Raw genomic sequence first — 26639 nt, forward strand, 5'->3', positions numbered from 1 at the left:
GGGTATTGTCTTTGACGATGTTGAGAGCCCTTCTGAGGCACTGGGCGGTCTAGACGTCTGACAGTGAGGGGAGAAGGCAGCCAATAATCCTTTGCGCTGTTTTGACCGTCCTCTGGAGCCTCACTCTGTCCGCCTCAGTGCAGCCGCTGTACCAGGTGGAGACACAGTACGTCAGCAGGCACTCGATGGACGAGTGGTAGAAGGCCAGCAGGAGCTGGAAACTAATCAAAACTAACTAAATAAAAAAAATACATAAATAAAAACTAACTTTAATACTTGCATTTGTTCTGCATACAGTAGGTGTGTGATGTGTCTTGAAGAGGATGTGGCCTCGTGAGTGACATTTGGAGCAGTCACGTTTTTGCCTATGCTCCATCCTCCTTGCATGTGTTTTCATTTTGCATTTGTGCGCTTGACTCTTTCAATAAATGGCTAAAAGTGAATATTTGACTTTTTTTAATTCAATCAAGCAAAATAAATTTTTATTTTTGCTTGCACCTAAAAACACAAATGGCAATGTTAATAATGAAGTTATGAGAATAATTTCAATTAAATATATGGAATAAAATGTGCTGTATTTGAAAGAGCAGTTGTCTGTGACATTGAATTTCGGAACAGTGCATTGCTGGTAATAATTCTTATTGATTCAGTCCAATGTATTTGCAGAGCATTGAATCGACTGCAACCAACTCGGATCTTTGTGTGAGTTCACTCAGAGAACCTTGGTCTCATTGTGCTGTTTCAGGAATGTAAACAAAGAAAGTGAATCCAAAACCCAATATATGTTGTGGCTGAATTTGCCCTCATCGATTGTATTTCATAAAGATCATATTTGTTTTTTGTTTTAGTTAAATGATATTGTCAGGCAATATCTGTTGCACTTCCCTCTTTTATTAATTCGTACAATACAAAACATATGAAAAAAAATAGCAAAACAGAATATGCATTTCTCATTGGTTATTCTTGTACTCGTATTTCACCACTCTTATTTAAGTATTTATTTGGAGAACTGCTTTTTACTTTAAATTGAGTCATATAATAACAAGTAAATTTTTTCACACTAACTGTTGAATGAGGGACAGAAGAAATTTGTGGGTGCAAAGGGGCACGCAACCTGAATCAGGCGAAGGTCAATGAGTGTCTGAAGTCGTCCTCTACTTCCTGACTTGCTTCCTCCGTTTCTTATTTCAGTCCACATCCTAACTCATCTATTCTGTCTGTGCCGGTTACCATGGCACCTTCAAAGCAACTCATTTATCCTTCTTTGTCATTGCCCCAACAATACAAAGAACACATTCAGACATCCACAAGCCCCGCCATCCCAGACACGCACACACACGCATGCACACCCCCACAAACACACACACACACCCACACTGCAATCACCTTTTAATTCCCCCTGATGTATTGCTCTGGCAGGAACCAATTTTAGTGGCCAGAATTGGGCCCTAAATCACCAAATCAGCTCCTTTCACCCATCCAGTCATCTATCAAGCAACATTCTTTGTTAAACCCACACACATCAATAAAATTGATATGTAAATAAAGAACTAAAAGCCGTGACAGAAGAATAAATATTGTATCAAATACAGATTGGTGGATTTTTTTTTATTGCACTGATGGATGACGTCAGTGCTGCTGCCAGATGATGGTATTTATTTATTTTTTTTGTTCATCCTTGCTCTTTCAGAAAAGTGTGTGCGTGTATGATTTTATCCATTTCAAGGCTTGAAATAAGAATGTTGCAAGTTATCCCGCGGACCTGAACAAAGGATTTTATTTCATATTAAAAAAAACTATTTGGTTTGTTTTTAATGTTTCAAAAATATTTCTAAAATTCATTTTGTAAATAGGAGGAAAACTGTATTTTCTTGCCGAGAAACATTTTCAGTGGGGATATTTAAAAAAATATATATAGAATTTTAGTTCAAACTCACTTCTGACTTGGTTGTTTGGTCCTGGAGCAAACCCCAAAAAATTTTATTGAAAAAACGAGTAAAAGAATGAGATCTACTTCAATGCAATTTTGACATGTATTGGGTATATCTCAAATATTTAATTCAAAACTGAAAGAAAAAAAACCCTAATTTCTGATATCATAAATGCTCAATCTATTATTTTAATACACTTTTAATAATCTAGGCCACTCTGCCCAGCTGAGTTATGCTGTAACATGACATAATTAATTCCCGGCTTCCGTTCCTGTTTAGCTGTGTTTGTAGCATTAGTGCGTATAATTTTCTCTCCAGACACTTATTGTCTGCTATTTTGCTGTTCAAATTTGGATACGCGCCACTTTAATGCAGTTCCAGCAAAACATCTGAAAAGTTTATTCGATCGCCCAAGCATTTAATTCCGGTATTTCATGATTATATTTGATTAGCTCCACATTCAGCGGGACTTCTTCATCTTATGGTCTTTACAGCATGTTATCAATTCATGTGAAAGATACTAAATATAGCTTATTTGCCACACTGGAGAAGATGATTATTGATTTAGGAGCGACTGCGTATCGTGTTTAGCCACACTAGCAGTTAGCCAAAGCTCGTTGCTAGCCAGCTGGTGTGCCGTAAGTAGCAGCCTCTGGTAGATGACGTAAGCGCATTGCAGCGCGTTAACGTGTGTGCCGTTCATGCTTCCAGCCCAGTGAAGCTTTGTGGGGCGGTCTCGATGGTTCAATAATTAGAAAAACTTAAGAATCTGTGATTCTCAGTTTTGCTGTTCAAAATTAAATAATCTTTTAATTGGTAAGAACAAAAGTTACTCGCTCATATTTTACACTGATGATGGCCTCATGTACTCTTGACTGAAGAGATTTACTCTTGCTCTAGTAACTATACTTCAAAATACTTAAATAATTCAATTACAGGAAAAAAAAGTGTGACTTTAAAAATGTATCTAGCGGTTTTACTGTGTATTTCTTGATTTCCTCTTTAATCATTGAAATTTGGCAGGGATGTTAACACTCGTTTCTGTGGTGTCACAAATTTACAAGGACTTTAAGTTTCATAGAGTCCTCGAAATGATCATTAAAATTTTATGCTCCACTCACATTTATAGGCAAATTGCCTACTACACAGTAAAAAAATAAATAAATAAATAAAAACAACTCTGTTTAGACTGGGACCAAAACAAATCCTTTCTTAGTGAAATGTAAAATTTACTGTATAATTATTTATTTTGAAGTATGACAACACTTTTACACTTTTTATACCAGAAAAATAAAAGCTGAAAGGGCATTTCCTAATGAGTTTCAAGCATGTAACTATTTTAATCCAAATGCTCCTCATAAGGCAGTGGAATAATGAAAGAAATAAAAACTTTTTTTTTATCTTAAAAAAAAAAGAAAAACACAACTAGGTTACAAATAAAATGATTGCGTGCAAAATAAATAATTGTGCTTTTCAGTTACTCAGACTACTTTATTTAATGCTGTCTTAGGAAGGGCTCCTCGGTATTGCCGGCCTTTGGTGCTATCCTTTTTCTTTTTTACCTTAATGCTCAAAGAGCCATTTTTTTTTATTTTGCGGCAAAGGTCTCCCTTTTTTGTATCATTCTGCCCTGTCCACGCAGTACTGCCGTGTTCGGTGTAAGGCATGCAAAATATTCATATTGACAAGATGGTAAATGGGTTAAAACTCAAGTCAGCATTTCACATATCTGCACACTGCAGCTTTGGCTGGAGGAGCTATCTCCTCGTCTTTCAAAAGTAAAAATTTCTGATGCCAATTTGACCTTGAAAAGTACAAGCAGTGTGCTATTGAATGTACTGTACCTATTACACACCCCAGGTTATCACAACAGAGGCTGTTTTTCAGTCAGATGGTGTCCCAGTAGCCTGTCACATATTGACAAGAGATACTCTTATACCGTTTGACCTTTCCATTCTAAGTGTTCTAGCTGTGTTGAATTGTTTTTTTGGTTTATTATACCATATGAGTGAAGTGTGAATTTATGGCTTAATATTTTATTTTGTTTGTGAATGGGTTTCATCTGGTTTAAAATGCCACAGAGTGTAAAAAGTAAGATTTTAGATATAATTACTACTGAATTATTATTATTATTATACTTTCATGGAAAGATATTTTTATTGAATATTATTGCAACATTTTGAGCAAGTAATATGATTTGGACATGCTGAATCTGAAATGTTGATCCAATCTTAATTGTTGCACAAATGTTTTCAGGCTAGTGCACAAACAAAGAAATAGAGAAAGACTCTTCCAATACTTTTCGAGAAGAGTGAGCGAGTGGACCCCCGCTATTTGTTCACAAAGAAATAGTGAATTTCTGTGAATAATTGACACGAACATAAAAGTGATTATATATAAATATTAATCATTAAAAACACTTAAATGGTATTTCAAATTCTTACAAACATAGCCAAGAATTGCTTTATGCATAACAATACAATGTGCTATTTGTTTGTGTTAAAAAAAAAAAAGAAATGGGTGAATTTGTCACGTGTCTAAGAGTCAGACTTAACATAAAACCAGAATTCATACTCGGACTCGCACTATCAAATAGATTTTGAATCAATTATTTGATCAATTATTCCAATGATTAATCAATTATTTGGATAAATTGTGTTTTACATCAAAATGTTTTATGAAACCGTTTTCCTCCATATTATTTTTAATTAACCAGATTGGTATTGTTGGGTGATAAACACCAGCTAAGCTATCATGGTCACCAGCAACGTTTCTAAAAGCAGCTGGTAGCTACGGAAACCTAGCGGAGTCATCGCACTGGAACGTGCATGAGATTAAGTAGAACCATCAAAATGACGGGAGCGCAATAGTTAAAGTAATAATGAGTCATTACTATTTTATGTTGTTTAATACCATAAAATTGTCAGCAATTGGCGTGTTGGAACACACAAATGTAGGGTAGTGAGGCAGGACTTCAGTTTGGGATCATTTAATTTAAAGAAAGCAAGGTACCGGGATAATACAAAATACTCAAATCGAAGATATAAGGGATCAAATTATCAAAAAACACTGGGGAAAAAATTACTTGGGCTTAATTTTAACTGCGGAAACAAACAAAAAGAACTTGACATGACGTAAACTAAGCACAGAGGACACTTGACAATGAACCGATGAGGACTGAGGAAAAGCAGGAAACTCTATGACAAATTGACGAGACAATGGGTAACACCGGGACAAAACACAAATGGTTTGAGGGAGCTGATTGGCTCACACTAGGGACTGGGATGATGAGCACATGTTGACCTAATAACATAATCAGACAAACAGATGTGAACTCAAGGAAATTAAAATGAAACTAAATTCTAAACCAAAACCAACCAAGACAGATCATGACAAAAGTTGCACCATGGGAATGAAATATAAATAGACTAAGAATAATTCAAGACGTCCCGTGCATCGTATATACGCAGAGTCACGTCAAAGTTTTAAAATGACAGCTCGTGTAATTCTATTGTTGAACATTAACTGATTATTAAAATAGTTGTTGATTAATTTAATATTAGAGGTTGCGCAATCAATTAATTTTGACACTAAGTATAATAAACATTTTGTCTGTATAGCGTGTCTACAAACATCTTAGCGTAGCATTCTAGAAAGTGGGAAATTGAATGCCCCTCCTAAAAGAATTTGACCCATGTTCTTTCTAAGGTATCCAAATACTGCTTTGTTTACGGCAGTCTTCATCTTGTCTAATGACACCTCTGCTGTTTACACTGCCTGGCCCGCCTCGACTAGTCAGTGCATATTGTACCTATTGTGTGGAAGCAGAGTGGTTCACTAGTGGTTCCAGACAGTTTTACCTGGGGTGGCGAGGGGGTTGCAGGAGTATCAGTTGGGAGGGCGGGGGTTATAATACTCCCACATGCACAAAAATGCACATTATGCACACACATTTTGCTCATTGACCAGTCCAGATAATTGTTGTGATTAGTCGACTGGTCGTGTCATCTACTTAAGGAGATGGGAGTGCAAGGGAATGCTCATTGGCAGGCAGTTAAAAATCTCTCCAGGGCTGCTGAAAAGGGGAGCAAGTGTCTGTGGATGAAGAGAAAAACCCCACCTGTCAAATTAGTGATGGGAAAATGAAACTTCAGATTTGCTTCAAGAATCAGTTGTTATTTTTTTTACTCCTGTAAATGGCAATCTCTCTTCACTATTGGGTTGAAAGTACACTCACTTGCCATTTCTTAAACCCCTTTATTTAGGAAAACAGTGCCTTCTAGAGGAGTCAAAATTACAGCAACTGGTTCATGAAGCAAATTTGAAGCTTCGTTTTCCATCACTACTTCAAATGAGTCGATTGCATCAAGGGCGTGAACCTGAGATGCTGGGATTTACTGCTGAACCCACTGGAGGTGTCGTGAATCAATCAGCAAAACACCCAGGAAGGAGGTCGGCATCTTGACAACCTAAAGGATGCCATCATTCAATGGAACATCCAACCGGATCTAAAAGTATGCTAATTAGAGGGATATCAACATCTATGCTACTTAACAGATACAGCAGCAAATTGCGCCAGCAAGCAGCTACTCTTATAAAACCATCATTATTATTATTATAGCGCAATTTCTTTAAATCGAAGACAATACTGTGGCTTCAACATTTTATCTGTACAGGTTTGTGCATTTTAAAACTAAGCAAACAAGTACTGCATAAACTATGAACACTGGCACGATGCCTACTATGAAAGTGTCTAAAAATACAAAAGAAACACTTGTAAACATATTTCACTCTTCCCAGTTAGCAAGTATTGTTTTTAACGCTGAACACAGTAAAATCAAATGGGTAAAATTAGGGGGGAAAACTGTGCTAAAGAAAAATTAAATAAACACTTGTAGTGTATTTTTTTATTAATCCAAAATGTTTTGCTTCACTAGTATGTGTACTTGTAAAGCAATAAAATGTGCAACAAAATCAAAATGTGGTGTGCACCATGGACCTGAAAAAAACCCTTCAAATAATATAACAAACATTTATTCTTTTCCTTTTTTTAAACATTGCAACAATACATTATATTGTAATGAACTGGGTTATGGATGTTTTATTGTTATGTGTTGCAGTGGGGTGGAGGGGTTGTGACAAACATAATGAGTACTTGTATTTATGAGTTTGTTTATTTATGAGTTTGGCAACAAGCACGAGCAGTAGGGACAGAGACCATACACGTGTTTGTGCCTCGGTGACGCATCATGTCCATACAGTGTGTTTTGTGGTAAAAAAAAAATAAATTGTGCATTTTTTCTTTTGTGAACCTTCGAAGTTCTTACAATGCGATGTTTTCAAAATCTCGTTTAGTATAGGCAGGCGGCATGCCTCGATTTAAGCACTGCCACGACGCCTCAAATATCTATCTCATTATCTAAAATTATGACCGCCAACTACTATTTCGCATAAGTTGTCACACTTGACAGACCATTTGTCCATATTAAACAGACTAGAGCAGCCACAAATATAGAATACCTGAGCTGACTGTTTGAGGATGGTTAAGTTAAAAAGTGTTTAATGTTCCTTAAATGATAAGCATCGTTATCAAGATTCTGCTGATCATTCTGGTTACCCGTCATCTGTCCTGTCGTCAGGCCTCTGTGAGAATTTAAAGCATGGCCATTGGGTCACTCAACCAGTGCTCTAGCCACTGAGATATAAGGACTTGTGAATAAACTTGTGAATATTTTGTTCACGATCTAACAATAGCATAGCGGTAAGAAGAGGCCACCCTGCAATGTTTAAGAGAAAGCCCAAGTACGTTGCTTGACTCACTACAGGCAAAGAACATGGAGATGTCCGACCCATTCATAAGACTGTTCTGATAACCAAATTGCCAGAACTCTAACCAATGAGGTATGATTCCTTGCATACATTCTGAGCGTTACCATTTTAGTTAACAAGCAAACCCAAAAGCACAGCGGTAAGAAGAGGGGACTGCAATTTCTGCAGAGGAAACGTTGCTTGACTAACTATAGGTAAAGAACACACCTGCAGAAGTTTAACACATTGAGAAGGTTACTTTGAGACCCAAATCATCTTGCTTGGCACCAATTCCTTTGATTGAACTCACGGCAACTGGTTTACAAGCCCTAACCCCTGAAGTATGAGGCCTAGCGGCTAAGGATGCCACCAGCATTTTGTTAACAACCTAACAAGCGCAGAGCGGGAAGGGAAACACAATTAATTTCAGGAAAAAAACAGAGTATATTGAGTTACTCGTAGTAGACAAAACACACACCTGTAGAACATCTACACCAGGGGTCTTCAATAATTTTCCTCGAGTGACCGCCCCCTGCCTTTTTACCATCATTCCTTGCTGCAACACACACGTTGAGGAATGTTAGCTAGCTTCTGCAGACCTTGCTGATTATCTGTGGCCTATCCTGCCATCAGGCCTCATTGAGAATTGAACTCACAATCCCTGGTTTACTTGACCAGTGCACCTCCAACGATTGAGTTATGAGGCCTTGCACTTAAGTATGCCACTAGCATTTTGTTTCGATCTAACAAAAGCACAGCGGAAAGAGGTGGGTACTCTGAATTTTTTTTTGAGAAAAGCCAAGTATACTCACTACAGGTAAAGAACACATCAGAAGATGCTTGACACATTCCAAGATTCTGCTGACACCCAAATTACCATGCTTGACACCATTTCGGCAACTTGCTAGCTGGCTTCAGTGAAAATTGAACTCACGAACACTGGTTTACAAGACGTGTACTCTAACCATTGAGCTATGAAGCCTTGCATACGTTCATACTGTTAGCATTTTTGAATTACCAGTAGACAAAACACTGCAGATTTCTACAACAGGGGTCCTCAATCCTTGTCTTGAAGGGCCTGCGTCATGACTGTTTCCCATCACCCCCTGCTGTAACATACACGATAAGGATTGTTAGCCTCCTGCTCGAGAACGTTCTTATTACCTGTCATCAAATCCTGCCTTCAGGTGTCAGTGAAGGTTGAACACACAACCACTGGTTTTTAAGACCAGTACTCTAACCACTGAGGTATGAAGCCTTCCATACATCCATACCGTTTTTGTTAACTAGCCAACAAAAGCACAGATTTATGTTGAATTTTTTTCTCAAAGAAAAGCCGAGCACTTTGCTTGACTCACAGCAGAGAAAACACATACCTGTAGATCTAAGAGTGGTCATGTATCCTTTTCCTATAAGGCCTGCATCCTGCCTGTTATCCATTTCCCGCAGCAGTGTTGCATGTGATTTGAATGATAATGGTCATCACCTAGCTTTGGCAGACCTCCCAGATAATCATTCATCCATCTGGGCTCAGTAAGAATTGAACTCACAACCACTGGTTTTCAAGACCAGTGCGCTAACCACTGAGCTATGAAGCCACGACTATACGCATAACGTGAGCATTTTTATTAACGCCCCAACCCAGAAGCACAAAAGTTTCCAGGGAAAAACCAAGCACATTTTGACTCGCAGCAGAAAAAAAACCTGCAGATCGTAGACAACAAGGGTTGTCACTAGTGTTGGAAAATGAAGCTTCAAATTTGTTTTATGAAACATTGTTGTAGTTTTTGACTCCACTAAATGGTATTGTTGTCTTGAATAAAGGAGTATAAGAAATGGCAAGTGAGTGTACCTTCAATCCAATGGTGAACAGACAGTGCCATCCAGAGGAGTAAAAAAAAAAAAATAACTGATTCATGAAGCAAATCTGAAGCTTCATTTTCCCATCACTAGTTGTCACTACTTTTCCTCGTATGATTGCGCTTATTTTCCATCGCTCGCTGCGGTGACACACATGCTTTGAACGACAAGAACTGATACCTGGCTCTTGCAGACCTTGGTGATTGTCTGCTATCAGATAATTGAACTTACATCCCCGGGATTACAAGACCATTGCTCCAACCACTGAGCTATGAGGCTTTGGGCCAAAAGTTGCCAGTAATATTTTGTTTATGTTCTAATAAAAGCATAGCAGGAACAAGGGTATTTTTTTTCAGGGAAAACCAGAGTTCATTGCTTTACTTGCACTAGACAACACACACACCGGCTGATCGTCTACACCAGGGGTCTTCATTCCTTGTCCTTGAGTGCCCGCCCTCTGGTTTTTTTTTTTCCCAACATTTCCCGCTGCAACACACACGATGAGGATTGTTAGCTAGGTTGCGCAGACCTTGCTGATTATCAGTGGCCCAAACTGCCATCAGGTCTCAATGAGAACTGAACTCACGAACCCTGGTTTACTAGACCAGCGCTCTAACCATTGAGGTATGAGGCCTTGCGTGCAGGTATTGCATTAGCATTTTGTCTAAGAACTAACAAAAGCGCTGCGGTAAGATCTGGAATGTGTTTTCTCTGCTGCGAGTCAAGCAAAGTGCTTGTTTTTTTTTCTGAGAAAAAAAATTCAACTTTTGGCTGATCTATTTTGGCTTGTTAACAAATATACTAACGGCATGTATGAAAAGAAGGCTTCATACCTCAGTGAATACTGGTCTTGTAAAACAGTGGTTGTATGTTCAATTCTCACTGAGGCCTGATGACATAATCACGGCTGGAGAAGCTATCTAACAAACCTTATCGTGTGTTACAGCAGGGTGTCATGGAAGCCAGGAAATATATCTCAGTGGTTGGAGTACTGGTCATGTTAACCAGAGGTCATGAGTTCTATTCTCACTGAAGCTTGCTAGAATGCTGAGGAAATTATGTCAAGCAAGGTTGGCAGCAAGAATCTGGGAAATGTGTCAAACATCTGCTTATGTGTTCTGTATTTAGTCACAGAGTATACTTGGCTTTAGTGAAAATTAAACTTACTTTATGAAATCGTCGTTGTTTTTTTTTTACTCCTCTAGATGGCTCTCGGGCATGGTGGATGACTGTTTAGCACAATGGCTTCACAATGCAGAGGTCGTGGGTTAGATTCTGAAAAACATGCGTAGCAGGTTGATTGTACACTCTAAATTGCCCCTAGGTGTGTTTCTGAGCGCTGATGGTCGTTTGTCTTCGTGTGCTCTGCGATCAGCTGGCAACCAGTACAGGTTTTCCCCGGCCTACTGCCCGAAGATAGCTGGGATAGGCTCCAGCACCCCCCGTGACCCGTGAGGAGAGGTGGTACAGAGAATGCATGGCCTCATAGCTCAGTGGTTGGATCACTGGTCTAGTAAACCAGTGGTTACTAGTTTAATTCTCACTGGGGCCTGATTGCTAGCGGTGGAATTGTTGTCAAGCACGGTGATTTGGGCATGCAAACCATTAGTAGTTGTCGCGCATCTGCAGATGTGTTCTTTGCCTGTAGTGAGTCATGCAACATACTCGGATATTCTCAGGAAGAACACTGTTCGAGTCAGACTTCTGTTAAAAGTCGAGCATCGAACATCGAAGCGCTTATTACTCTGTAATTCATTTTATCGATTAGCACGCTTAGCGCCGCCTCGTTCACCGACTCGTTTAGGACACTTCTTGTTAGCGGGATCGTTTATTTGTCATCGTGCAGCTCGTTGCTGCTGCTGTGCACGGGCGTAGATATAGTACAAATAAAGCTCATACTGCTGCGGCGCAAGATAACCTGGCGGCTAGTATTCAAGTAGCGGTGAAAGAAATTACATCCGGGACAACGAGCGACAGGGCAATGTTTTTTTTTTTTTCCGTAATCCGTACTGGGAAACCTACTGCGTGAACTAGGGGCACAAAGCGCAGCTTTGACGATCTCAAATTTGCGTTGACTGAGATTGCAATTTCGGTTCCAGAACCATACATCGTGCAGCCGTACTACGGCAGGAAAAAAAGCATGTTTCCCAGGGTAACATGTGCCCCCCTCAGCATCGCACCGTGCCCCACTATTTGAGAACCACTGGTTTACAAGAACAGTGCTCAAACGACTGACCTGTGAGGCCGAGCGCCGAAGAGTTCCACTAGCATTTTTTTTTAGATCTAACAAAAGCATAGCGGGAAGGGAACGACAATTTTTTCAATTAAAACCAGAGGACATTGCTTTACTTGCAGTAGACAAAACACACACCTGCTGATCGTCTACACCAAAAGTCTTCAGACTTTTTCGAGTGTCTGCCCCCTGCCCTTTTTCCACAACACTCCCTGCTGCTTCACACACGAGGAGGATTGTTAGATAGCGTCATCCGACTTTGCTGATTGTCTGTGGCTCATCCCATTATCAGGTTCCGAGAGAATTTAACTCACGACCCCTGTTTTTACAAGACCAGTGACCTGAACCAACTAGTATCTTGCTTCCGCAGACATTGCGAATAAGCTGTCGGGTACCCATCCATTAGGCCTCAGTGAGAATTGAACTCACGACCACTGGTTTACAAGACCAGTACTCTAACCACTGAGCTATGAAGCCTGATATACCTTCCTACCCAATACATTTTTGTTAAGGAGCTAACAAAAGCAAAGCAAATTGTTAATTTTTTTTTCTCAGTGAAAAACCGAGCACATTGCTTGACTCACAGCAGACAAAAAGAAACACTTGCAGATCTTCTACAACGAGGTTCTTCTGGACTTCTCCTCGAAAGACCGCATTGTAGCTATTTACAATCTCTCCCTGCAGCAACGCACATGATCCGTACCAAAGGACTTGTTTTTAGCTTCCGCAGATGTTGCGGATAATCTGTCATCCATCCATCCATCCATCAGGCCTCAGTGAGAATAGAACTCACAATCCCGGGTTTACTAGACCAGTGCTCTAATTAATGAGCTACAAAGCCCTGCATAGATTCCTACCTTATTCATTTTTGTTAACGAGCCAAGAAAAGCTGAGCAAATTCTTAATATTTTTATTCTCAGTGAAAAAACAAGCAGATTGCTTGACTCACAGCAGACAGGAAGACACACTTGCAGATCTGCCAGAAGAGGGTTCTTGAGGAGAACTCCTCGAAGGACCGCATTTTAGCTATAATCAGTCTCTCCCTGATGCGACACACTTGATCAGAACAAACGGACGGGTTTCTAGCTTCCGCAGACGTTGCGGATAATCAGTCATCCATCCATCTATCCATCCATGAGGCCTCAGTGAGAATTGAACTCACGACCCCTGGTTTACTAGACCAGTGCTCTAACCACTGAGCTATGAGGCCATGTATATGCTAACACCATTGGCTTTTTATAAACGAGCCAACCCAAAAGCACAAACCATATGAGTGAAAAACTGAGCTATACGCTTGACTCGCAGCAGACAAAGATAAACACCTGCAGATCTTCTACAACATGGTTCTTCCGGAGTTTTCTTCGAAAGCCTGGATTGCACCTACTTTCACTGTCTCCCGAAAATGACACACATGACCTGAACCAAATGACTAGTATCTTGCTTCCGCAGACTTTGCGAATAAGCTGTCGGGTACCCAGCCATTAGGCCTCAGTGAAAATTGAACTCACAACCACTGGTTTACAAGACCAGTACTCTAACCACTGAGCTATGAAGCCTGATATACCTTCCTACCCAATACATTTTTGTTAAGGGGCTAACAAAAGCAAAGCAAATTGTTAATTTTTTTTTCTCAGTGAAAAACCGAGCACATTGCTTGACTCACAGCAGACAAAAAGAAACACTTGCAGATCTTCTACAACGAGGTTCTTCTGGACTTCTCCTCGAAAGACCGCATTGTAGCTATTTACAATCTCTCCCTGCAGCAACGCACATGATCCGTACCAAAGGACTTGTTTTTAGCTTCCGCAGATGTTGCGGATAATCTGTCATCCATCCATCCATCCATCAGGCCTCAGTGAGAATAGACCTCACAATCCCGGGTTTACTAGACCAGTGCTCTAATTAATGAGCTACAAAGCCCTGCATAGATTCCTACCTTATTCATTTTTGTTAACGAGCCAAGAAAAGCTTAGCAAATTCTTAATATTTTTATTCTCAGTGAAAAATCAAGCAGATTGCTTGACTCACAGCAGACAGGAAGACACACTTGCAGATCTTCTACAACAGGGTTCTTCTGGACTTGTCCTCGAAGGACCTAGTTGTAGCTATTAACAACCTTTCCCAGGAGGGACACACATGATCAGAACCAAAGGACTAGTTTCAAGCTTGCGCAGATGCTGCAGTTTACCTGTCATGCATCCAGCCTTCAGGCTTCAGTGAGAAGTGAACTCACGGCCACTGGTTTACAAGACCAGTACTCCAACCACTGAGTTATGAAGCCTGGGATAGATCTCTACCCTATGCATTTTTGTTGACGAGCCAACAAAAGCAGAGCAAATGTACTTTTTTTTTCTTTGGGAAAAACCTAGCACATTGCTTGACTCGCAGCAGAAAAAGAGAAACACCTGCAGATCTTCTACAACAGGGTTCTTGAGGAGAACTCCTCGAAGGACCGCATTTTAGCTATAATCAATCTCTTCCTGCAGCGACACACTTGATCAGAACAAAAGGACTGGTTTCTAGCTTCCGCAGACGTTGCGGATAATCAGTCATCCATCCATGAGGCCTCAGTGAGAATTGAACTCACGACCCCTGGTTTACTAGACCAGTGCTCTAACCACTGAGCTATGAGGCCATGTATATGCTAACACCGTTGGCTTTTTATAAACGAGCCAACCCAAAAGCACAAACCATATGAGTGAAAAACTGAGCTATACGCTTGACTCGCAGCAGACAAAGATAAACACCTGCAGATCTTCTACAACATGGTTCTTCCGGAGTTTTCTTCGAAAGCCTGGATTGCACCTACTTTCACTGTCTCCCGAAAATGACACACATGACCTGAACCAAATGACTAGTATCTTGCTTCCGCAGACTTTGCGAATAAGCTGTCGGGTACCCAGCCATTAGGCCTCAGTGAAAATTGAACTCACGACCACTGGTTTACCAGACCAGTACTCTAACCACTGAGGTATGAAGCCTGATATACCTCCCTACCCAATACATTTTTGTTAAGGGGCTAACAAAAGCAAAGCAAATTGTTAATTTTTTTTTCTCAGTGAAAAACCGAGCACATTGCTTGACTCACAGCAGACAAAAAGAAACACTTGCAGATCTTCTACAACGAGGTTCTTCTGGACTTCTCCTCGAAAGACCGCATTGTAGCTATTTACAATCTCTCCCTGCAGCAACGCACATGATCCGTACCAAAGGACTTGTTTTTAGTTTCCGCAGATGTTGCGGATAATCTGTCATCCATCCATGAGGCCTCAGTGAGAATTGAACTCACAATCCCGGGTTTACTAGACCAGTGCTCTAATTAATGAGCTACAAAGCCCTGCATAGATTCCTACCTCATACATTTTTGTTAACGAGCCAAGAAAAGCTTAGCAAATTCTTAATATTTTTATTCTCAGTGAAAAATCAAGCAGATTGCTTGACTCACAGCAGACAGGAAGACACACTTGCAGATCTTCTACAACAGGGTTCTTCTGGACTTGTCCTCGAAGGACCTAGTTGTAGCTATTAACAATCTTTCCCAGGAGGGACACACATGATCAGAACCAAAGGACTAGTTTCAAGCTTGCGCAGATGCTGCAGTTTACCTGTCATGCATCCAGCCTTCAGGCTTCAGTGAGAAGTGAACTCACGGCCACTGGTTTACAAGACCAGTACTCCAACCACTGAGTTATGAAGCCTGGGATAGATCTCTACCCTATGCATTTTTGTTGACGAGCCAACAAAAGCAGAGCAAATGTACTTTTTTTTTCTTTGGGAAAAACCTAGCACATTGCTTGACTCGCAGCAGAAAAAAGAGAAACACCTGCAGATCTTCTACAACAGGGTTCTTGAGGAGAACTCCTCGAAGGACCGCATTTTAGCTATAATCAATCTCTTCCTGCAGCGACACACTTGATCAGAACAAAAGGACTGGTTTCTAGCTTCCGCAGACGTTGCGGATAATCAGTCATCCATCCATCTATCCATCCATGAGGCCTCAGTGAGAATTGAACTCACGACCCCTGGTTTACTAGACCAGTGCTCTAACCACTGAGCTATGAGGCCATGTGTATGCGAACACCGTTGGCTTTTTATAAACGAGCCAACCCAAAAGCACAAACCATATGAGTGAAAAACTGAGCTATACGCTTGACTCGCAGCAGACAAAGATAAACACCTGCAGATCTTCTACAACATGGTTCTTCCGGAGTTTTCTTCGAAAGCCTGGATTGCACCTACTTTCACTGTCTCCCGAAAATGACACACATGACCTGAACCAAATGACTAGTATCTTGCTTCCGCAGACTTTGCGAATAAGCTGTCGGGTACCCAGCCATTAGGCCTCAGTGAAAATTGAACTCACAACCACTGGTTTACAAGACCAGTACTCTAACCACTGAGCTATGAAGCCTGATATACCTTCCTACCCAATACATTTTTGTTAAGGGGCTAACAAAAGCAAAGCAAATTGTTAATTTTTTTTTCTCAGTGAAAAACCGAGCACATTGCTTGACTCACAGCAGAGAAAAAGAAACACTTGCAGATCTTCTACAACGAGGTTCTTCTGGACTTCTCCTCGAAAGACCGCATTGTAGCTATTTACAATCTCTCCCTGCAGCAACGCACATGATCCGTACCAAAGGACTTGTTTTTAGCTTCCGCAGATGTTGCGGATAATCTGTCATCCATCCATCCATCCATCAGGCCTCAGTGAGAATAGAACTCACAATCCCGGGTTTACTAGACCAGTGCTCTAATTAATGAGCTACAAAGCCCTGCATAGATTCCTACCTCATACATTTTTGTTAACGAGCCAAGAAAAGCTTAGCAAATTCTTAATATTTTTATTCTCAGTGAAAAATCAAGCAGATTGCTTGACTCACAGCAGACAGGAAGACACACTTGCAGATCTTCTACAACAGGGTTCTTCTGGACTTGTCCTCGAAGGACCTATTTGTAGCTATTAACAATCTTTCCCAGGAGGGACACACATGATCAGAACCAAAGGACTAGTTTCAAGCTTGCGCAGATGCTGCAGTTTACCTGTCATGCATCCAGCCTTCAGTGAGAAGTGAACTCACGGCCACTGGTTTACAAGACCAGTACTCCAACCACTGAGTTATGAAGCCTGGGATAGATCGCTACCCTATGCATTTTTGTTAACGAGCCAACAAAAGCAGAGCAAATGTACTTTTTTTTTCTTTGGGAAAAACCTAGCACATTGCTTGACTCGCAGCAGAAAAAGAGAAACACCTGCAGATCTTCTACAACAGGGTTCTTGAGGAGAACTCCTCGAAGGACCGCATTTTAGCTATAATCAATCTCTTCCTGCAGCGACACACTTGATCAGAACAAAAGGACTGGTTTCTAGCTTCCGCAGACGTTGCGGATAATCAGTCATCCATCCATCCATGAGGCCTCAGTGAGAATTGAACTCACGACCCCTGGTTTACTAGACCAGTGCTCTAACCACTGAGCTATGAGGCCATGTATATGCTAACACCGTTGGCTTTTTATAAACGAGCCAACCCAAAAGCACAAACCATATGAGTGAAAAACTGAGCTATACGCTTGACTCGCAGCAGACAAAGATAAACACCTGCAGATCTTCTACAACATGGTTCTTCCGGAGTTTTCTTCGAAAGCCTGGATTGCACCTACTTTCACTGTCTCCCGAAAATGACACACATGACCTGAACCAAATGACTAGTATCTTGCTTCCGCAGACTTTGCGAATAAGCTGTCGGGTACCCAGCCATTAGGCCTCAGTGAAAATTGAACTCACGACCACTGGCTTACCAGACCAGTACTCTAACCACTGAGCTATGAAGCCTGATATACCTTCCTACCCAATACATTTTTGTTAATGGGCTAACAAAAGCAAAGCAAATTGTGAATTTTTTTTTCTCAGTGAAAAACCGAGCACATTGCTTGACTCACAGCAGACAAAAAGAAACACTTGCAGATCTTCTACAACGAGGTTCTTCTGGACTTCTCCTCGAAAGACCGCATTGTAGCTATTTACAATCTCTCCCTGCAGCAACGCACATGATCCGTACCAAAGGACTTGTTTTTAGCTTCCGCAGATGTTGCGGATAATCTGTCATCCATCCATCAATCCATCAGGCCTCAGTGAGAATAGAACTCACGATCCCGGGTTTACTAGACCAGTGCTCTAATTAATGAGCTACAAAGCCCTGCATAGATTCCTACCTTATTCATTTTTGTTAACGAGCCAAGAAAAGCTTAGCAAATTCTTAATATTTTTATTCTCAGTGAAAAATCGAGCAGATTGCTTGAGTCACAGCAGACAGGAAGACACACTTGCAGATCTTCTACAACAGGGTTCTTCTGGACTTGTCCTCGAAGGACCTAGTTGTAGCTATTAACAACCTTTCCCAGGAGGGACACACATGATCAGAACCAAAGGACTAGTTTCAAGATAGTGCAGATGTTGCAGTTTACCTGTCATGCATCCAGCCTTCAGGCTTCAGTGAGAATTGAACTCACGGCCACTAGTTTACAAGACCAGTACTCCAACCACTGAGCTATGAAGCCTGGGATGGATCGCTACCCTATGCATTTTTGTTAACGAGCCAACAAAAGCAAAGCAAATGTACTTTTTTTTCTTTGTGAAAAACCGAGCACATTGCTTGACTCGCAGCAGAAAAAAAAGAAACACCTGCATATCTTCTATAACAGGGTTCTTGAGGAGAACTCCTCGAAGGACCGCATTTTAGCTATAATCAATCTCTCCCTGTAGCGACACACTTGATCAGAACAAAAGGACTGGTTTCTAGCTTCCGCAGACGTTGCGGATGATCAGTCATCCATCCATCCTTGAGGCCTCAGTGAGAATTGAACTCACGACCCCTGGTTTACTAGACCAGTGCGCTAACCACTGAGCTATGAGGCCATGTATATGCTAACACCGTTGGCTTTTTATAAACTATCTGTCATCGATCTAGCCATCAGGCCACAGTGAGAATAGAACTCACGACCACTGGTTTACAAGACCAGTACTCTAACCACTGAGCTATGAAGCCTGGCATAGAGCTCTACCCTATGCATTTTTGTTAACGAGCCGACAAAAGCAAAGCAAATTGTTACTTTATTTTCTTTGTGAAAAACCGAGCACATTGCTTGACTCGCAGCAGACAAAAAGAAACACCTGCCGATCTTCCACAACAGGGTTCTTGAGGAGAACTCCTCAAAGGACCGCATTTTAGCTATAATCAATCTCTCCCTCAAGCGACACACTTGATCAGAATAAATTGATTACTAGCTTCCGCAGACATTGCGGATAATCAGTCATCCATCCATCCATGAGGCCTCAGTGAGAATTGAACTCACGACCCCTGGTTTACTAGACCAGTGCTCTAACCACTGAGCTATGAGGCCATGTGTATGCGAACACCGTTGGCTTTTTATAAACGAGCCAACCCAAAAGCACAAACCATATGAGTGAAAAACTGAGCTATACGCTTGACTCGCAGCAGACAAAGATAAACACCTGCAGATCTTCTACAACATGGTTCTTCCGGAGTTTTCTTCGAAAGCCTGGATTGCACCTACTTTCACTGTCTCCCGAAAATGACACACATGACCTGAACCAAATGACTAGTATCTTGCTTCCGCAGACTTTGCGAATAAGCTGTCGGGTACCCAGCCATTAGGCCTCAGTGAAAATTGAACTCACAACCACTGGTTTACAAGACCAGTACTCTAACCACTGAGCTATGAAGCCTGATATACCTTCCTACCCAATACATTTTTGTTAAGGGGCTAACAAAAGCAAAGCAAATTGTTAATTTTTTTTTCTCAGTGAAAAACCGAGCACATTGCTTGACTCACAGCAGACAAAAAGAAACACTTGCAGATCTTCTACAACGAGGTTCTTCTGGACTTCTCCTCGAAAGACCGCATTGTAGCTATTTACAATCTCTCCCTGCAGCAACGCACATGATCCGTACCAAAGGACTTGTTTTTAGCTTCCGCAGATGTTGCGGATAATCTGTCATCCATCCATCCATCCATCAGGCCTCAGTGAGAATAGAACTCACAATCCCGGGTTTACTAGACCAGTGCTCTAATTAATGAGCTACAAAGCCCTGCATAGATTCCTACCTCATACATTTTTGTTAACGAGCCAAGAAAAGCTTAGCAAATTCTTAATATTTTTATTCTCAGTGAAAAATCAAGCAGATTGCTTGACTCACAGCAGACAGGAAGACACACTTGCAGATCTTCTACAACAGGGTTCTTCTGGACTTGTCCTCGAAGGACCTATTTGTAGCTATTAACAATCTTTCCCAGGAGGGACACACATGATCAGAACCAAAGGACTAGTTTCAAGCTTGCGCAGATGCTGCAGTTTACCTGTCATGCATCCAGCCTTCAGTGAGAAGTGAACTCACGGCCACTGGTTTACAAGACCAGTACTCCAACCACTGAGTTATGAAGCCTGGGATAGATCGCTACCCTATGCATTTTTGTTAACGAGCCAACAAAAGCAGAGCAAATGTACTTTTTTTTTCTTTGGGAAAAACCTAGCACATTGCTTGACTCGCAGCAGAAAAAGAGAAACACCTGCAGATCTTCTACAACAGGGTTCTTGAGGAGAACTCCTCGAAGGACCGCATTTTAGCTATAATCAATCTCTTCCTGCAGCGACACACTTGATCAGAACAAAAGGACTGGTTTCTAGCTTCCGCAGACGTTGCGGATAATCAGTCATCCATCCATCTATCCATCCATGAGGCCTCAGTGAGAATTGAACTCACGACCCCTGGTTTACTAGACCAGTGCTCTAACCACTGAGCTATGAGGCCATGTATATGCTAACACCGTTGGCTTTTTATAAACGAGCCAACCCAAAAGCACAAACCATATGAGTGAAAAACTGAGCTATACGCTTGACTCGCAGCAGACAAAGATAAACACCTGCAGATCTTCTACAACATGGTTCTTCCGGAGTTTTCTTCGAAAGCCTGGATTGCACCTACTTTCACTGTCTCCCGAAAATGACACACATGACCTGAACCAAATGACTAGTATCTTGCTTCCGCAGACTTTGCGAATAAGCTGTCGGGTACCCAGCCATTAGGCCTCAGTGAAAATTGAACTCACGACCACTGGCTTACCAGACCAGTACTCTAACCACTGAGCTATGAAGCCTGATATACCTTCCTACCCAATACATTTTTGTTAATGGGCTAACAAAAGCAAAGCAAATTGTGAATTTTTTTTTCTCAGTGAAAAACCGAGCACATTGCTTGACTCACAGCAGACAAAAAGAAACACTTGCAGATCTTCTACAACGAGGTTCTTCTGGACTTCTCCTCGAAAGACCGCATTGTAGCTATTTACAATCTCTCCCTGCAGCAACGCACATGATCCGTACCAAAGGACTTGTTTTTAGCTTCCGCAGATGTTGCGGATAATCTGTCATCCATCCATCAATCCATCAGGCCTCAGTGAGAATAGAACTCACGATCCCGGGTTTACTAGACCAGTGCTCTAATTAATGAGCTACAAAGCCCTGCATAGATTCCTACCTTATTCATTTTTGTTAACGAGCCAAGAAAAGCTTAGCAAATTCTTAATATTTTTATTCTCAGTGAAAAATCGAGCAGATTGCTTGAGTCACAGCAGACAGGAAGACACACTTGCAGATCTTCTACAACAGGGTTCTTCTGGACTTGTCCTCGAAGGACCTAGTTGTAGCTATTAACAACCTTTCCCAGGAGGGACACACATGATCAGAACCAAAGGACTAGTTTCAAGATAGTGCAGATGTTGCAGTTTACCTGTCATGCATCCAGCCTTCAGGCTTCAGTGAGAATTGAACTCACGGCCACTAGTTTACAAGACCAGTACTCCAACCACTGAGCTATGAAGCCTGGGATGGATCGCTACCCTATGCATTTTTGTTAACGAGCCAACAAAAGCAAAGCAAATGTACTTTTTTTTCTTTGTGAAAAACCGAGCACATTGCTTGACTCGCAGCAGAAAAAAAAGAAACACCTGCATATCTTCTATAACAGGGTTCTTGAGGAGAACTCCTCGAAGGACCGCATTTTAGCTATAATCAATCTCTCCCTGTAGCGACACACTTGATCAGAACAAAAGGACTGGTTTCTAGCTTCCGCAGACGTTGCGGATGATCAGTCATCCATCCATCCATGAGGCCTCAGTGAGAATTGAACTCACGACCCCTGGTTTACTAGACCAGTGCGCTAACCACTGAGCTATGAGGCCATGTATATGCTAACACCGTTGGCTTTTTATAAACTATCTGTCATCGATCTAGCCATCAGGCCACAGTGAGAATAGAACTCACGACCACTGGTTTACAAGACCAGTACTCTAACCACTGAGCTATGAAGCCTGGCATAGAGCTCTACCCTATGCATTTTTGTTAACGAGCCGACAAAAGCAAAGCAAATTGTTACTTTATTTTCTTTGTGAAAAACCGAGCACATTGCTTGACTCGCAGCAGACAAAAAGAAACACCTGCCGATCTTCCACAACAGGGTTCTTGAGGAGAACTCCTCAAAGGACCGCATTTTAGCTATAATCAATCTCTCCCTCAAGCGACACACTTGATCAGAATAAATTGATTACTAGCTTCCGCAGACATTGCGGATAATCAGTCATCCATCCATCCATGAGGCCTCAGTGAGAATTGAACTCACGACCCCTGGTTTACTAGACCAGTGCTCTAACCACTGAGCTATGAGGCCATGTGTATGCGAACACCGTTGGCTTTTTATAAACGAGCCAACCCAAAAGCACAAACCATATGAGTGAAAAACTGAGCTATACGCTTGACTCGCAGCAGACAAAGATAAACACCTGCAGATCTTCTACAACATGGTTCTTCCGGAGTTTTCTTCGAAAGCCTGGATTGCACCTACTTTCACTGTCTCCCGAAAATGACACACATGACCTGAACCAAATGACTAGTATCTTGCTTCCGCAGACTTTGCGAATAAGCTGTCGGGTACCCAGCCATTAGGCCTCAGTGAAAATTGAACTCACAACCACTGGTTTACAAGACCAGTACTCTAACCACTGAGCTATGAAGCCTGATATACCTTCCTACCCAATACATTTTTGTTAAGGGGCTAACAAAAGCAAAGCAAATTGTTAATTTTTTTTTCTCAGTGAAAAACCGAGCACATTGCTTGACTCACAGCAGACAAAAAGAAACACTTGCAGATCTTCTACAACGAGGTTCTTCTGGACTTCTCCTCGAAAGACCGCATTGTAGCTATTTACAATCTCTCCCTGCAGCAACGCACATGATCCGTACCAAAGGACTTGTTTTTAGCTTCCGCAGATGTTGCGGATAATCTGTCATCCATCCATCCATCCATCAGGCCTCAGTGAGAATAGAACTCACAATCCCGGGTTTACTAGACCAGTGCTCTAATTAATGAGCTACAAAGCCCTGCATAGATTCCTACCTCATACATTTTTGTTAACGAGCCAAGAAAAGCTTAGCAAATTCTTAATATTTTTATTCTCAGTGAAAAATCAAGCAGATTGCTTGACTCACAGCAGACAGGAAGACACACTTGCAGATCTTCTACAACAGGGTTCTTCTGGACTTGTCCTCGAAGGACCTATTTGTAGCTATTAACAATCTTTCCCAGGAGGGACACACATGATCAGAACCAAAGGACTAGTTTCAAGCTTGCGCAGATGCTGCAGTTTACCTGTCATGCATCCAGCCTTCAGTGAGAAGTGAACTCACGGCCCCTGGTTTACAAGACCAGTACTCCAACCACTGAGTTATGAAGCCTGGGATAGATCGCTACCCTATGCATTTTTGTTAACGAGCCAACAAAAGCAGAGCAAATGTACTTTTTTTTTCTTTGGGAAAAACCTAGCACATTGCTTGACTCGCAGCAGAAAAAGAGAAACACCTGCAGATCTTCTACAACAGGGTTCTTGAGGAGAACTCCTCGAAGGACCGCATTTTAGCTATAATCAATCTCTTCCTGCAGCGACACACTTGATCAGAACAAAAGGACTGGTTTCTAGCTTCCGCAGACGTTGCGGATAATCAGTCATCCATCCATCTATCCATCCATGAGGCCTCAGTGAGAATTGAACTCACGACCCCTGGTTTACTAGACCAGTGCTCTAACCACTGAGCTATGAGGCCATGTATATGCTAACACCGTTGGCTTTTTATAAACGAGCCAACCCAAAAGCACAAACCATATGAGTGAAAAACTGAGCTATACGCTTGACTCGCAGCAGACAAAGATAAACACCTGCAGATCTTCTACAACATGGTTCTTCCGGAGTTTTCTTCGAAAGCCTGGATTGCACCTACTTTCACTGTCTCCCGAAAATGACACACATGACCTGAACCAAATGACTAGTATCTTGCTTCCGCAGACTTTGCGAATAAGCTGTCGGGTACCCAGCCATTAGGCCTCAGTGAAAATTGAACTCACGACCACTGGCTTACCAGACCAGTACTCTAACCACTGAGCTATGAAGCCTGATATACCTTCCTACCCAATACATTTTTGTTAATGGGCTAACAAAAGCAAAGCAAATTGTGAATTTTTTTTTCTCAGTGAAAAACCGAGCACATTGCTTGACTCACAGCAGACAAAAAGAAACACTTGCAGATCTTCTACAACGAGGTTCTTCTGGACTTCTCCTCGAAAGACCGCATTGTAGCTATTTACAATCTCTCCCTGCAGCAACGCACATGATCCGTACCAAAGGACTTGTTTTTAGCTTCCGCAGATGTTGCGGATAATCTGTCATCCATCCATCAATCCATCAGGCCTCAGTGAGAATAGAACTCACGATCCCGGGTTTACTAGACCAGTGCTCTAATTAATGAGCTACAAAGCCCTGCATAGATTCCTACCTTATTCATTTTTGTTAACGAGCCAAGAAAAGCTTAGCAAATTCTTAATATTTTTATTCTCAGTGAAAAATCGAGCAGATTGCTTGAGTCACAGCAGACAGGAAGACACACTTGCAGATCTTCTACAACAGGGTTCTTCTGGACTTGTCCTCGAAGGACCTAGTTGTAGCTATTAACAACCTTTCCCAGGAGGGACACACATGATCAGAACCAAAGGACTAGTTTCAAGATAGTGCAGATGTTGCAGTTTACCTGTCATGCATCCAGCCTTCAGGCTTCAGTGAGAATTGAACTCACGGCCACTAGTTTACAAGACCAGTACTCCAACCACTGAGCTATGAAGCCTGGGATGGATCGCTACCCTATGCATTTTTGTTAACGAGCCAACAAAAGCAAAGCAAATGTACTTTTTTTTCTTTGTGAAAAACCGAGCACATTGCTTGACTCGCAGCAGAAAAAAAAGAAACACCTGCATATCTTCTATAACAGGGTTCTTGAGGAGAACTCCTCGAAGGACCGCATTTTAGCTATAATCAATCTCTCCCTGTAGCGACACACTTGATCAGAACAAAAGGACTGGTTTCTAGCTTCCGCAGACGTTGCGGATGATCAGTCATCCATCCATCCATGAGGCCTCAGTGAGAATTGAACTCACGACCCCTGGTTTACTAGACCAGTGCGCTAACCACTGAGCTATGAGGCCATGTATATGCTAACACCGTTGGCTTTTTATAAACTATCTGTCATCGATCTAGCCATCAGGCCACAGTGAGAATAGAACTCACGACCACTGGTTTACAAGACCAGTACTCTAACCACTGAGCTATGAAGCCTGGCATAGAGCTCTACCCTATGCATTTTTGTTAACGAGCCGACAAAAGCAAAGCAAATTGTTACTTTATTTTCTTTGTGAAAAACCGAGCACATTGCTTGACTCGCAGCAGACAAAAAGAAACACCTGCCGATCTTCCACAACAGGGTTCTTGAGGAGAACTCCTCAAAGGACCGCATTTTAGCTATAATCAATCTCTCCCTCAAGCGACACACTTGATCAGAATAAATTGATTACTAGCTTCCGCAGACATTGCGGATAATCAGTCATCCATCCATCCATGAGGCCTCAGTGAGAATTGAACTCACCACCCCTGGTTTACTAGACCAGTGCTCTAACCACTGAGCTATGAGGCCATGTATATGCTAACACTGTTGGCTTTTTATAAACGAGCCAACCCAAAAGCACAAACCATATGAGAGAAAAACTGAGCTATACGTTTGACTCGCAGCAGACAAAAAGAAACACTTGCAGATCTTCTATAACAAGGTTCTTCTGGACTTCTCCTCGAAAGACCGCATTGTAGCTATTTACAATCTCTCCCTGCAGCAACGCACATGATCTGTACCAAAGGACTTGTTTTTCGCTTCCGCAGATGTTGCGGATAATGTGTCATCCATCCATCCATCCATCAGGCCTCAGTGAGAATAGAACTCACGATCCCGGGTTTACTAGACCAGTCCTCTAATTAATGAGCTATAAACACCTGCAGATCTACTACAAAAGGGTTCTTCAGGAGAACTCCTCGAAGGACCGCATTTTAGCTATAATCAGTCTCTCCCTGCAGCGACACACTTGATCAGAACCAACGGACTGGTTTCTAGCTTCCGCATACATTTCAGATAATATGTCATGCATCAGGCCAAAGTGAGAATTGAACTCACAACCCCTGGTTTACTAGACCAGTGCTCTAACCACTGAGCTATGAGGCCATGAATATGCTAACCCGTTGGCATTTTTATAAACGAGCCAACCCAAAAGCACAAAAGTAGGGGTGAAAAATTGAGCTATATGCTTGACTCGCAGCAGACAAAGTGAAACACCTGCAGATCTTCTACAACATGGTTCTTCAGG

General features: G+C 41.7%; 1 protein-coding gene and 33 non-coding genes across 36 annotated transcripts in view; 1 reads left to right on the forward strand and 33 right to left on the reverse strand.

Moving 5' to 3' along the window:
• Positions 1-26639, forward strand: part of LOC148327800 (receptor-type tyrosine-protein phosphatase gamma-like) — a 456824-nt gene that overhangs the window by 79781 nt on the left and 350404 nt on the right. The gene's annotated exons all lie outside the window — the stretch shown is intronic.
• On the reverse strand, positions 9265-9337 carry trnas-uga (transfer RNA serine (anticodon UGA)). Its single transcript has one exon. It is a non-coding gene; the product is annotated as a tRNA-Ser (tRNA).
• On the reverse strand, positions 12237-12309 carry trnat-ugu (transfer RNA threonine (anticodon UGU)). The gene has a single exon. It is a non-coding gene; the product is annotated as a tRNA-Thr (tRNA).
• On the reverse strand, positions 12970-13042 carry trnat-agu (transfer RNA threonine (anticodon AGU)). Its single transcript has one exon. It is a non-coding gene; the product is annotated as a tRNA-Thr (tRNA).
• trnat-ugu (transfer RNA threonine (anticodon UGU)) lies at positions 13316-13388 on the reverse strand. Its single transcript has one exon. It is a non-coding gene; the product is annotated as a tRNA-Thr (tRNA).
• Positions 14041-14113, reverse strand: trnat-ugu (transfer RNA threonine (anticodon UGU)). Its single transcript has one exon. It is a non-coding gene; the product is annotated as a tRNA-Thr (tRNA).
• On the reverse strand, positions 14395-14467 carry trnat-agu (transfer RNA threonine (anticodon AGU)). The gene has a single exon. It is a non-coding gene; the product is annotated as a tRNA-Thr (tRNA).
• Positions 14741-14813, reverse strand: trnat-ggu (transfer RNA threonine (anticodon GGU)). The gene has a single exon. It is a non-coding gene; the product is annotated as a tRNA-Thr (tRNA).
• On the reverse strand, positions 15458-15530 carry trnat-ugu (transfer RNA threonine (anticodon UGU)). The gene has a single exon. It is a non-coding gene; the product is annotated as a tRNA-Thr (tRNA).
• Positions 15825-15897, reverse strand: trnat-agu (transfer RNA threonine (anticodon AGU)). Its single transcript has one exon. It is a non-coding gene; the product is annotated as a tRNA-Thr (tRNA).
• Positions 16171-16243, reverse strand: trnat-ugu (transfer RNA threonine (anticodon UGU)). The gene has a single exon. It is a non-coding gene; the product is annotated as a tRNA-Thr (tRNA).
• On the reverse strand, positions 16889-16961 carry trnat-ugu (transfer RNA threonine (anticodon UGU)). The gene has a single exon. It is a non-coding gene; the product is annotated as a tRNA-Thr (tRNA).
• Positions 17247-17319, reverse strand: trnat-agu (transfer RNA threonine (anticodon AGU)). Its single transcript has one exon. It is a non-coding gene; the product is annotated as a tRNA-Thr (tRNA).
• trnat-ggu (transfer RNA threonine (anticodon GGU)) lies at positions 17593-17665 on the reverse strand. Its single transcript has one exon. It is a non-coding gene; the product is annotated as a tRNA-Thr (tRNA).
• trnat-ugu (transfer RNA threonine (anticodon UGU)) lies at positions 18318-18390 on the reverse strand. Its single transcript has one exon. It is a non-coding gene; the product is annotated as a tRNA-Thr (tRNA).
• trnat-agu (transfer RNA threonine (anticodon AGU)) lies at positions 18676-18748 on the reverse strand. The gene has a single exon. It is a non-coding gene; the product is annotated as a tRNA-Thr (tRNA).
• trnat-ugu (transfer RNA threonine (anticodon UGU)) lies at positions 18806-18878 on the reverse strand. The gene has a single exon. It is a non-coding gene; the product is annotated as a tRNA-Thr (tRNA).
• trnat-agu (transfer RNA threonine (anticodon AGU)) lies at positions 19161-19233 on the reverse strand. The gene has a single exon. It is a non-coding gene; the product is annotated as a tRNA-Thr (tRNA).
• On the reverse strand, positions 19507-19579 carry trnat-ugu (transfer RNA threonine (anticodon UGU)). The gene has a single exon. It is a non-coding gene; the product is annotated as a tRNA-Thr (tRNA).
• trnat-ugu (transfer RNA threonine (anticodon UGU)) lies at positions 20225-20297 on the reverse strand. Its single transcript has one exon. It is a non-coding gene; the product is annotated as a tRNA-Thr (tRNA).
• trnat-agu (transfer RNA threonine (anticodon AGU)) lies at positions 20591-20663 on the reverse strand. Its single transcript has one exon. It is a non-coding gene; the product is annotated as a tRNA-Thr (tRNA).
• On the reverse strand, positions 20937-21009 carry trnat-ggu (transfer RNA threonine (anticodon GGU)). Its single transcript has one exon. It is a non-coding gene; the product is annotated as a tRNA-Thr (tRNA).
• Positions 21662-21734, reverse strand: trnat-ugu (transfer RNA threonine (anticodon UGU)). The gene has a single exon. It is a non-coding gene; the product is annotated as a tRNA-Thr (tRNA).
• On the reverse strand, positions 22020-22092 carry trnat-agu (transfer RNA threonine (anticodon AGU)). Its single transcript has one exon. It is a non-coding gene; the product is annotated as a tRNA-Thr (tRNA).
• Positions 22150-22222, reverse strand: trnat-ugu (transfer RNA threonine (anticodon UGU)). The gene has a single exon. It is a non-coding gene; the product is annotated as a tRNA-Thr (tRNA).
• trnat-agu (transfer RNA threonine (anticodon AGU)) lies at positions 22505-22577 on the reverse strand. Its single transcript has one exon. It is a non-coding gene; the product is annotated as a tRNA-Thr (tRNA).
• trnat-ugu (transfer RNA threonine (anticodon UGU)) lies at positions 22851-22923 on the reverse strand. The gene has a single exon. It is a non-coding gene; the product is annotated as a tRNA-Thr (tRNA).
• trnat-agu (transfer RNA threonine (anticodon AGU)) lies at positions 23935-24007 on the reverse strand. The gene has a single exon. It is a non-coding gene; the product is annotated as a tRNA-Thr (tRNA).
• trnat-ggu (transfer RNA threonine (anticodon GGU)) lies at positions 24281-24353 on the reverse strand. Its single transcript has one exon. It is a non-coding gene; the product is annotated as a tRNA-Thr (tRNA).
• trnat-ugu (transfer RNA threonine (anticodon UGU)) lies at positions 25006-25078 on the reverse strand. The gene has a single exon. It is a non-coding gene; the product is annotated as a tRNA-Thr (tRNA).
• Positions 25364-25436, reverse strand: trnat-agu (transfer RNA threonine (anticodon AGU)). The gene has a single exon. It is a non-coding gene; the product is annotated as a tRNA-Thr (tRNA).
• On the reverse strand, positions 25494-25566 carry trnat-ugu (transfer RNA threonine (anticodon UGU)). Its single transcript has one exon. It is a non-coding gene; the product is annotated as a tRNA-Thr (tRNA).
• trnat-agu (transfer RNA threonine (anticodon AGU)) lies at positions 25849-25921 on the reverse strand. Its single transcript has one exon. It is a non-coding gene; the product is annotated as a tRNA-Thr (tRNA).
• trnat-agu (transfer RNA threonine (anticodon AGU)) lies at positions 26425-26497 on the reverse strand. Its single transcript has one exon. It is a non-coding gene; the product is annotated as a tRNA-Thr (tRNA).

This window comes from Idiotropiscis lumnitzeri, chromosome 11 (genome assembly GCF_059441095.1).
Source record: "Idiotropiscis lumnitzeri isolate Australia: NSW breed Sydney's pygmy pipehorse chromosome 11, RoL_Ilum_1.0, whole genome shotgun sequence".
NCBI lineage: Eukaryota > Metazoa > Chordata > Actinopteri > Syngnathiformes > Syngnathidae > Idiotropiscis > Idiotropiscis lumnitzeri.